The sequence below is a fragment of the Prunus avium genome, chromosome 4 (genome assembly GCF_965620075.1).
Source record: "Prunus avium chromosome 4, drPruAviu1.hap1.1, whole genome shotgun sequence".
Taxonomy (NCBI): Eukaryota; Viridiplantae; Streptophyta; class Magnoliopsida; order Rosales; family Rosaceae; genus Prunus; species Prunus avium.
In genome coordinates this window covers 7717590-7728811 of record NC_142287.1, presented here as the reverse complement: position 1 = coordinate 7728811, position 11222 = coordinate 7717590, and the positions used below count along the sequence as shown (strand labels likewise).

Here is an 11222-nt window from a genome sequence, read left to right as displayed (position 1 = left end):
AAAATAAAACAAAAACAAAAACAATTACAAAAATAAAAAGAACTCAAAACAATCTTTCCGAACATTTTCTGAAGAGAAATGACTCATGCACATGACTCAAAAGTTTTAACAATAAAAGCTCAATTTTAAACATTATTCACAAAGCGGCAAAGTTCAAAACATAATATGCTCAAAGTGTGGTAGTGTGATAGCCAAATGCAACAAATTCCCCAATCTTAGTTTTCACACAATTTCAAAAATCATACAAAGCACAAATTCAACTTCAAATCTCACCAAAATTGTCCTCTCACAAATGAATCACTCGGAAGAGGGCTACAATGCAACACTCAGTTATAAACATGAGATTAGAGTTAAACCATAAGGGACTTAACTCAAAATAGGAAGATGAAGAACTTGCATTAATATGATCTCAAGAAGGATGTCAAACACTTAAAAGTAGAAAAATAAATGCAATTCAACCACATGACATTTAAGATCAATTTAGGTCTTTAGCATAGGTTGTAATGGGGCCAAGGGTGTAAGGTGAGTAAGAAATGAAGGGTATGGATAAAACAAAGTCCAAGAAACTCAAAATATAAGAGCATAAAACAATTGTTTACAAGACTTCGAATCATCACGATTAGATTTTTTCTTTTACACGATCAAAACTCCTTATACCTTCATTTACAATTATTCATACTCCTTTCCTTGAATTGAACAAACACCAATTTATTTAGAAGGCCCAAAAATGAAACCCAAAAATGAAATTTCATTCAACCACCACTTAATCACAATTTTTCTCTTTTCTTTTCTTTTCTTTCACCAATTGAGTGAATTTTTTTTTTCTTTATGTAATATCCCTTCCCAAACTTAGCATGAAAAACACATCCGAATTAGAGCTCATGAGTTCCTTAGAAAGGTAAATTCTTGTTTTTCGGGCTAAGGCGAGGAAATATAATTGGTAAAAATGAAAGAAAAGGTTTACATGTAGGCTCAAAATGGTTAACAATGGAAAATCATGCTTAAGCATGCATAAGGTTAGCTTGAAAGGCACAAACGATCCAAAGAGGGCCTTAATATCACTTCTTAAATGTCATGAAATCAAATTGCATAAGAATGAATGACTTTTAAGTGTTCAACCAAATCAATGAATAATGAGATCAAACAACAACTTTGATGACAAGAAAATAAGAGTATGTGTATAACACTCATGAAATGAAGCACAAGGCTCAAAAGCTCACATTGTATGGTTATATAAGTCTAATTTGTGCTTGATACAATTCTTTGGGTCATGCAAATCCTTTAATTGGAGAATTATGAAACAAATGGCAAGTGCAAAGAAGGTTTCGAACATATCATGCTAGAACGATGCCAAATTAATTATATATATATATATTTTAAAATTTTAAGAAAAACCAAGTTTACTTGCTAAACTCCAATACCCCCAAACCTAGAAATGAACATTGTCCTCAATGTTTAAAAATTAGCCACAAACAATGTCATAACAACAAATGAAAGGTATTAAAGCAAATAAAAAAAAATCACAAAATCACAAAAGAAAACAAAAACAAAATAATTATAAAATAAAAATTACAACACAAACAAAAAAAAAAAAAAAAAAGAAACAGTAAACCCTAATCACACAATTCTGAAACCCAAAAAAATTTTGAAGCCCAAAGCCCACAATTTCGAAACACAAACCACAGTGAATTTAACCCACTTTGAAACCCAAACTAAAGTGAAACCCGACCCACAATTTGTTTTCATTTCCGGCTTTTTATTATTATTTAGTTTTGTAAAAACAAACTATCGAACCGTGATTAGCAACACAAAGAGCGGGATTTTAACATGGGTCATGATGTCTCGGTTCAGTGTAAGGGACCAACAGACAGGGCGAGACACGTGTCGACGCATAGAGGCGCCGCAGACTCCACAAGAAAAAATTACGGGCTCATGGAAAGGCGTAAAGACTTTACTGAATGCGTTCGTTCAGAAAAGACACGTCGTGATAAATGAGTTGGGTATGGTTGGAAGGCGAGAAGGTTGTGGGACTCAAGGAATGCTGGAGATTCAGAAAATGCTCAGATGCTGTAATGGCTAGGGTTTGTCAAAGACTAAGTCTATAAGAAAAGGTGAAAAATACGCAAACTCAGAAACACACAAAAGAGAAAAGAAAGAAAGAAGAAAAGAGAGTGAGAAATCAAATGGCCTCTAACTACCCATTTTCGTTGGATCTCAACCTAGCTCCACCGACTCAGACACGAGGCCAAGCAGCGGCACCAGTATGGATGCCCTACTTTGCTTCCGCACGGGGGCCTGTGACAGTAACTGACTCAATACTCCTGGACAACGATGTTGCCATTGGAGTGGCTAGAAATTTAGTGACTCCTAAAGATATACGTGTTCTGGGGACAAGGGATGACAACCGGGTCGTGAGCGATTGTTAAGCTCATAATTTCATACATATACATGCCCAATTTCCTTACTTCTTTTGCTTAGTTTCCTATAATTCTGAGTTATTTGCCTCTATTTGTGTGTTTTGTAGGCCAATAGAGTAAGAGAGCATAATTCATGCAATTCAAGCATGTTTAGGCCTGATTTGGATGAATGGAAGAAGAGCTTAAAGACAAACTCATTTTGGCTACAGCCCCCTGCCAGTCCAGTTCCGTAGGTCATATTGCAAGCTTTTTTTCAGCAACCTACACAGCTCGGATAAGGCAGAATTCTTCATGAAAGTTGTTCCAATGGGTGTGTACTATAACATATCCAAAATTCAGCCCCATTGGATAAATCTGGAGTCCGGTACCTAGCAAACACTAAACCATGCTCAGGATGGATTTTTGTCAGTGAGCAAAACGAGTTAGCAATTTGTTTCGGCCTTAACTTCCTCCTCCGAGCTTGGATTGGGCCAATACTTGTGTGGTTGGATCATACACATTCTGAACTTCACAATGGAAATCTAAAAGTCTTCATTTGATTCAGCCTAGCCCAATTCGTAAGCCCAAGAAGTTGCTGGTCATGCTGACATGAGGATGAGCTGGTTGGAAGCTTGGTCATGGTGAGCTAGGCATGAGCTATTGTAGCTGGTTGGAAGCTTGGTCATGGTGACATGAAGATGAGCTAGGGCTGCTGGTGGGATTTATTGGTGAAGTGCATCAACCAATTCAGATTTTATAATGCAAGTGTTGTATGCATTAGTGAAGTGCATCAACCAATTCATCTTTTATAATGCAAGTGTTGTATGCATTAGCCATATTGAATTCAGATTTATCACTCCCCTCTCCCTATAAATACCACATCCATTCCACATTCAAGACACAACAAATCCTGAGATTCACAACCCCCACAATTCACTCCAACCATCCTCAAACACTCTCACAATCCCAAACACTCCAACAATCACCAAAACAACTCCAGCAAACTTCTGTTCCATTTCCCTACGAATTTCATCTTCCTTAGCCATCACCACTCACTCAAACTCATCCCAAATCACCTCCATATCCTTCATACATCTTTCTAGAAGTGGGGAAGCTCTTGGAGAAGCATTAGAAGTGGAGAAGCACTTGGAGAAGCCTTGGACACCACAAGAACTTCAGAAAAAGGGTTTTTCTACTCTTATTGCATTCATTATGTTTTCTCATTTCTATTCAAGTCTCTTTTCCATTTTGAGTAGCTAAATCCATAACTAGGGCTTCGATGTAACCTAACATGAATATTCTGGGTTTATAAGTTTGGAGTTTCAAGTTTGATTCATGATTCATGTTCTTATTCATTATGCTTATAAGTTAACATGCTTGTTTGAATGATTGATCACCATTAGAACTTGTTTGTTAACTATCTTGGTTTGAATTAAGAGTATACACCATGCTTTAATTCGAATTGAACTATGAATAGGAAGAGTATGTATGGACATTCGACAACAGGGATTAGATACATACTTGGTTGTTTAAAATGTTCTTCTATACTTAATGGGTTCCTAATGCTTAATTTTAGGTTAGACAACAAATGATCAAATTAGGGAATTAGGAACACAAGGTTAGGACCAAACACCATGGCCTAATCATACTTTAGCTAGAATCAATCCTTGAATATGAATTAGACTTGTTACTTGACTCCTTATAACCCAGAGTTGAATTGTTATGGTGATTCGAATGCCCTAGTCTCCAAATCCGTTTTCCAGCCCTTCAAAATCACACTTTGTTACATTTGTTTAATTGCCTTCCTTTGCAATTTCAGTTTGTTTAGTTCTTCTCACAAGCACAAGCTCTTTCACTTCAATTTCCAATTTCATTTTGCTTCTGTTTAAAACTAATCTCACTTTAAATTCTGTTTTAGATTTAACTTCCTAACTTCTTGAATTCGGTAATCTAAAGTACATAACTAATTTGAACTTCTCAGTCTTCGTGGGTACGACCTCGTACTTGTCTTGCTATACTACTAATTGCCCCGTACAATTGCGAGTTAACATATTATTAACAACAAATTTTGGCGCCGTTGCCGGGGACTGAACGAAAGTTCTTCCCTGGTTATGTGCCCAAGGTTACCCTATTCTTTTTAGTGTTTCTAATTAATCTAATTTTCTGTTTCAGGTAGTTTATGTCTAAAAAGCCATTACTTGAACAAGTGAGGTCTTCGTTCCAACGTTCTAGATCTTTGAACGCAGGACCATCATTGCAACCCAGACGAGTGACCTCTGAAATTCAGAATCGTCTAGAAAGGGAGTTGTCAACTGCAAAAGAGCAAGCTCTTGCTACATTTACAAGTCTTGCTCTCCACACTGAACTTCCTGGTTCTTCACTTTCAAATTCGGAAGCAAGTTCAGACCAAGAAGAAGAAGAAATGATGGCTGCCATTGAGTTCATGGGAGAACTTGATATCCCAACAATTCCAGCATCTCCTTCAAGCATTTTGCTGCCCACTGTAGCTCGAAATTATGAGCTTAAATCTTCTCATCTTAATATGCTGCCTTCCTTTTATGGTTTACCTAATAAAGATCCATTAACCCATATAAAGGATATTTTTAATGTTGTGAGTTCTTTTCCCTTGACAGGTGTGACAGAAGATCAACTTCGAATGAGAGTGTTTCCATACACTTTAAAGGATAAGGCGAAGTATTGGTTGAATTCTTTGAAGCCTGGTTCACTCACTACATGGTCTGCCATTCAAAAGAAGTTCCTGGAAAAATACTTCTCCACGCAAAAGACCGACATGCTTAGGGACAAGATCTTGTTATTTGCACAGCAAGATGATGAATCGTTTTGTGAAGCATGGGAGAGATTCAATGGGTTGCTCAACCAATGTCCTCATCATGGGATTCCATTGAAGCTTCAAATGCGTATGTTTTATAAAGGACTAACCCCTTCTAGTCATAATATAGTCACCAATTTTGCAGGTGGTTCTTTTAAAACCAAAACTCCAGAAGAAACGTACGAACTCTTTGAGGAGATAGCAATGGAGACCCAACATACGGATACAAGAGGTAAACGTGTTATTAGTGGTTCTAATGATGCTTCTAGTGTGCAGATTTCAAAACTAGAACAAAAGCTAGATGCTCTTCTTGCATTAAACTCAAGAAGCCCTCCGAAGGAAGTGTGTAGCATTTGTGAATCTCATGACCATGCTACCACAGCTTGTCCACTTGGGGCTGGATATCCAGAATTTGTGCAAGAACAAGCTAAGTTGGTAAATTCCTACAACCAAGGTCCAAGAAATGATCCATACTCTCAAAGTTATAATCCAGGTTGGAGGAATCATCCAAACTTTTCATGGAGAAATACCCAGAATCAAGCAAATCCCCCTTCATTCCAAAGGCCACAACAATCATCATCATCATTGGAAGATATAGTGAAGCAGATGGCAATCAACCAATCCAATTTTCAGCAAACTACACAAGCTGCCATCTCCAAATTGGAAGTCCAATTAGGCCAAATAGCTGCTGAAATAACTCAAAGAGTGCCTGGGAAATGGCCAAGCCAAACTGAGATCAATCCAAAGAACCCAGAAGCCAAGGCCATTCATGTGCTCAGATCAGGTAAGATCATTGATAATAAAGATGATTCTAATCTTTCAAATGATGTTGTGATTGTAGAAAATGAAGAGGAGGAGACCATGGCCACGGAAGGAGAACAACTCAAAACTTCTCAATCTGCTCCTAAGGCCAAATCAGATTCTCAGAAATCCGATCAATTCCAATTGCATAAAAGGGATGACAAATTTGTGCCACCACATCTTCAAGAAGATAGATACGTGCCACCCGCTCCATATGTTCCACAGATTCCATTTCTAGGCCGTCTTAAGAAAGCAAAGCAAGATAAGGCTTTTAAAGAGATTTATGATATTTTGAGTAAAGTTAATATCAATTTGCCTTTGCTTGATCTTATTGAACAGATTCCTGCATATGGAAAATTCATCAAGGACTTGAAAACTCACAAGCTCAATTTCGCTCCAAATGAAGGAGTAAAGCTCGACCAGAATGTAAGTGCTGTGTTGCAAAGGAAGCTTCCACCAAAACTAGATGATCCTGGCAGCTTTGACATTCCCATTAACATTGGAGGCAAGAAGGTTGGAAGAGCCATGTTGGACTTGGGAGCAAGCATCAATGTTTTGCCATATTCAGTTTATCAAGAGCTTGGCTTAGAAGGGATGAAGAAGACTTCAATGCGACTTGAACTAGCTGATCATTCTATAAAATATCCAAAAGGTATTGTAGAAGATATTCTAGTTCAAGTTAATACACTAATTCTCCCTGCTGATTTTGTAGTGATGGACATGGAAGACAATCCAAATGGAGATCGTGTTGATCCCATTCTCCTAGGCAGGCCATTCATGGCCACTGCAGACACAATCATCAAAGTGAAAGATAGCACCCTCTCCATGACTGTTTTGGGTGAAACTGTTGAATTTAAAATGCTTAATGCTCTATCTCAACCTTCTATCTCTCTTGATTCTTGCTTTTCAATTGATGTTGTGGATCATGAGGTTTCTTCCATAATTTTGCAGAGAAAGTCTAATGATGCTCTAGAAGCTGTCTTAACACAAGAAGAGGAAGATCTTTGTGAACCGGAGTTCCAAGAAGTGGTGGCTGCCTTAGAAGTGTTTCCGCCATACCCACCATCCTTTAGGCCACCAATCGAGCCTCTTGGACCATCATCCACGAAATTGGAGCCATCCGTTGTCATCCCACCAAAGCTAGAACTTAAACCTCTTCCCAATAATCTTAAATATACATATTTGGGTGCTAACGAAACTCTCCCTGTTATAATTGCTGCAGGTCTCTCCTCACATGAAGAAGAGAGCTTAATTAAAGTTCTAAAAGAGCATAAAACAGCCATTGGGTGGACCATAGCAGACATCAAAGGAATTAGTCCAAGCATGTGCATGCACCGGATTTTAATGGAAGAAGACAGCAAACCATCTCGTGATGCCCAAAGGAGGCTAAATCCCAACATGAAAGAGGTGGTTAGAGCTGAAGTTTTAAAGCTACTCGATGTAGGAATCATCTACCCAATTTCAGATTCTAAGTGGGTGAGCCCTGTGCAAGTTGTTCCAAAGAAGTCCGGAATCACCGTTGTGAAGAATGAGAAGAATGAGCTAGTTCCTACACGAACTGTCACTGGTTGGAGAGTTTGCATTGATTACAGGAAGTTGAACACATCAACTAGAAAAGATCATTTCCCCTTGCCTTTTATTGATCAAATGCTTGAACGTTTATCCGGCCATGCTTACTATTGTTTTCTTGATGGTTTTTCAGGTTATAATCAAATTCCCATTGCTCCGGAAGACCAAGAGAAAACCACATTCACATGCCCATTTGGTACGTTTGCTTATAGAAGGATGCCATTCGGTTTGTACAATGCCCCAGCAACTTTCCAAAGATGCATGATGTCAATCTTTTCAGATATGGTGGAACGATTCATTGAGGTGTTTATGGATGATTTTTCAGTTTTTGGTTCCTCTTTTGATAATTGTCTTCACCACTTGTCTCTAGTGCTTAAAAGATGCCAGGAAACAAATCTGATTTTGAATTGGGAGAAGTGTCACTTCATGGTGAGACAAGGCATTGTACTAGGCCATGTGATTTCAAGCAAGGGAATCGAAGTGGATAAAGCCAAGATTGACCTCATCTCAAATCTTCCACCCCCTACCTCTGTTAAAGGAATTAGAAGCTTTCTAGGTCATGCTGGATTCTATAGAAGGTTCATCAAAAATTTCTCAAGCATTACAAGGCCATTGTGTAATCTCCTTGCTAAGGATGCTGTTTTTGAGTTTAATGAAGCTTGCATGGAAGCTTTTACTACCTTGAAGAGGGAGCTAACTTCAGCCCCTATTATCATAGCTCCGGATTGGTCTTTACCATTTGAAATAATGTGTGATGCCTCTGACTTTGCTATTGGTGCAGTTTTAGGTCAAAAGAAGAACAAGCTGCCCCATGTGATTCATTATGCTAGCCGGACCTTGAATGATGCTCAAATCAACTACTCCACAACAGAGAAGGAGTTGCTTGCTGTGGTTTTTGCTTTAGAAAAATTTCGTTCCTACCTTGTTGGTTCTAAAGTAATTGTTTATTCTGACCATGCAGCTCTTAGATACTTGCTCACTAAGAAGGATGCCAAACCACGCTTGATTAGATGGATTCTCTTGCTGCAAGAATTCGATTTGGAGATTCGAGATAAGAAGGGATGTGAGAATGTGGTAGCTGATCATTTGAGCAGAATTGTGGTTGAAGAAAAAGGAGCAGCTATGCTACCCTTGAATGAGACTTTCCCTGATGAACAACTATAGGCTGCCCAAGTCAAAGAGCCATGGTATGCTGATTTTGTTAATTATCTTGCTTGTGGTGTTCTTAGAAATGATCTAACTTCTCAGGACAAGAAGAAGTTCTTTTCCATGGTGAAACATTATGTCTGGGATGAACCTTTCTTATTTAAGCATTGCCCGGATCAACTCATCAGAAGATGTGTTCCAGAAGAAGAGCAAGAAAGCATACTTAGGCATAGCCATGAATTGGCTTGTGGAGGTCACTTTGGAGTTAAGAAAACAGCACTTAAAATTCTGCAATCTGGTTTCTTTTGGCCCACTCTATTCAAAGATGCGTTTAATTTTTGTGTTAAGTGTGATAGGTGCCAAAGGATGGGGAACATAAGTCGCAGGAATGAAATGCCATTGAATAACATACTTGTTGTGGAGCTCTTCGATGTGTGGGGTATTGATTTCATGGGACCATTCCCATCTTCCTTTGGTTATACTTACATACTTGTTGCTGTTGATTATGTGTCTAAATGGGTGGAAGCCATAGCCACCAAAACCAATGATTATAAGGTACTGAAGTTCTTGAAGGATAATATTTTCACAAGGTTTGGTACTCCAAGGGCTGTCATTAGTGATGGAGGCAGCCACTTCTGTAACAAGCCATTCGAAGCACTCATGAAAAAGTACAACATCACCCATCGAGTCTCTACACCATATCATCCGCAAACTTCTGGTCAAGTAGAAATAAGCAATAGAGAAATTAAGCACATCCTGGAGAAGGTGGTGAACAATACAAGGAAAGATTGGGCAGCCAAGCTCAATGATGCATTATGGGCTTATAGGACTGCATATAAGACTCCCATTGGAATGAGCCCTTATCGTCTTGTGTTTGGGAAAGCTTGTCACCTGCCAATGGAGCTTGAACACAATGCTTTTTGGGCCATCAAGAAGTTGAATTTTGATCTAGACAAGGCAGGCCATGCAAGAAAGTTTCAGCTCAATGAATTGGAAGAAATTAGACATGAGTCTTATGAGAATGCAAAGCTTTACAAAGAACGAACCAAGAGTTACCATGACAGAAACATTCAACGGAAAGAGTTCTCCAAAGGTATGTCAGTTCTTTTGTTTAACTCACGTTTGCGTCTCTTTCCAGGAAAATTGAAGTCTAGATGGCAAGGCCCATTCACCGTGGTCAATGTTTCTCCCTATGGAGCTGTGGAGATTCAAAACCCTAAAGATGGCTCGACTTTCAAAGTAAATGGACAACGTTTAAAGCCATTCTATGAGGGAGTTTCAGCTGGCATCCAAACTGGCCATGTGGTAGATCAACTTCCCTTCGTACCATCAACTTAGCTGATTGCACAATGTCTTGCCAAGACAGTAACTAAGGCGCTTCTTGGGAGGCAACCCATGTGTTCAAGAAGAAGGTGCTTGGTAGCAATCGACCTAATCGCATCAAGGGGAAGCATTTCAATCCTTTCTCTTTACTTGTTTTGTTTTTATTTTAGTCATTTTAAGTTTCTGTTCCTTTTTTATAAATAAATAAATATAAAAATAAAATAAAAAATTTCATATAAGCTAACTTTTGGTAACCCCAGTGAGCACCTCCGTCAATACAGTGTCTAGGAGTTCTTTAGGCGACACCTTCGGTGTCTAAGAAGTTTGGGTTTTAAGCGGGACCATTGTGACCCCTCCAACCTTCCCGGATCCCCTGGCTGTGTTTTATGAGGCCCTTAACTGGTCATCCATGAGTTGCTTATATATTCATTTTTTTTTTTTTTTTTTAAATTTTTCCTAAACCTTCTTCTAAACTTTTCCCTTTATCATTTGTTTGTTCTCAATCATCTTTTGTATGCTTTCACATTGAGGACAATGTTCAATTCAGGTTTGGGGGGAAGGTTTTCAATTTCAATTTTCTTATCCATTTGTGTTTTCAATTTTCGTTCTCTTGTCACTATTTTTTTTTATTTTTTTTATTTTTTTAAAGAATGTCATACAATCAATGCTATGGAGCTGTTATTTGAGGTTTTCATATCAGAATTTTGCACTTCACAAAGCTTTTGCTCTTAGAATTCTGGTGGCTAAAGTACCATGCTCAAATTCTCGAAGGAAAATAGTGGAGACTACCCTAGTGAGCTATATCGAGCCTAATTGCTTTCTTGAGAGGGTTTAAAGTGTTCTATTTCTCATCCATACTTATTTTCTTCAATTCCCTCTAATTGATCTTATCATTTCATTTTGATTGAATACTAAGGATGATTCTCTTTTGTAGATATCATATGCTTGCTCTCATTCATGAATGAACTCATTGAGGTGATGCTAGGCTATGTGTGTATAACCATTCTATATGCTTTCTTTTCACCCTACCCATATGTGTGTTCCATTAGCCCTCTTGAAGCCAAACACTTAAAGCCTTTTTCTTCTATCACCCTCATCATTTCCCTACCTTTGTATCTCAATCTGAGATACTTGACCTATTGTAGCCATACCCTAGT

The 11222-nt window shown here is 38.3% G+C and overlaps 1 non-coding gene across 1 annotated transcript; it reads right to left on the bottom strand.

The window, feature by feature from the left end:
- Nucleotides 1-5187: 5187 nt before the first annotated feature.
- LOC148294740 (small nucleolar RNA R71) lies at nucleotides 5188-5294 on the bottom strand. The gene has a single exon (XR_015835559.1). It is a non-coding gene; the product is annotated as a small nucleolar RNA R71 (small nucleolar RNA).
- Nucleotides 5295-11222: the final 5928 nt, after the last annotated feature.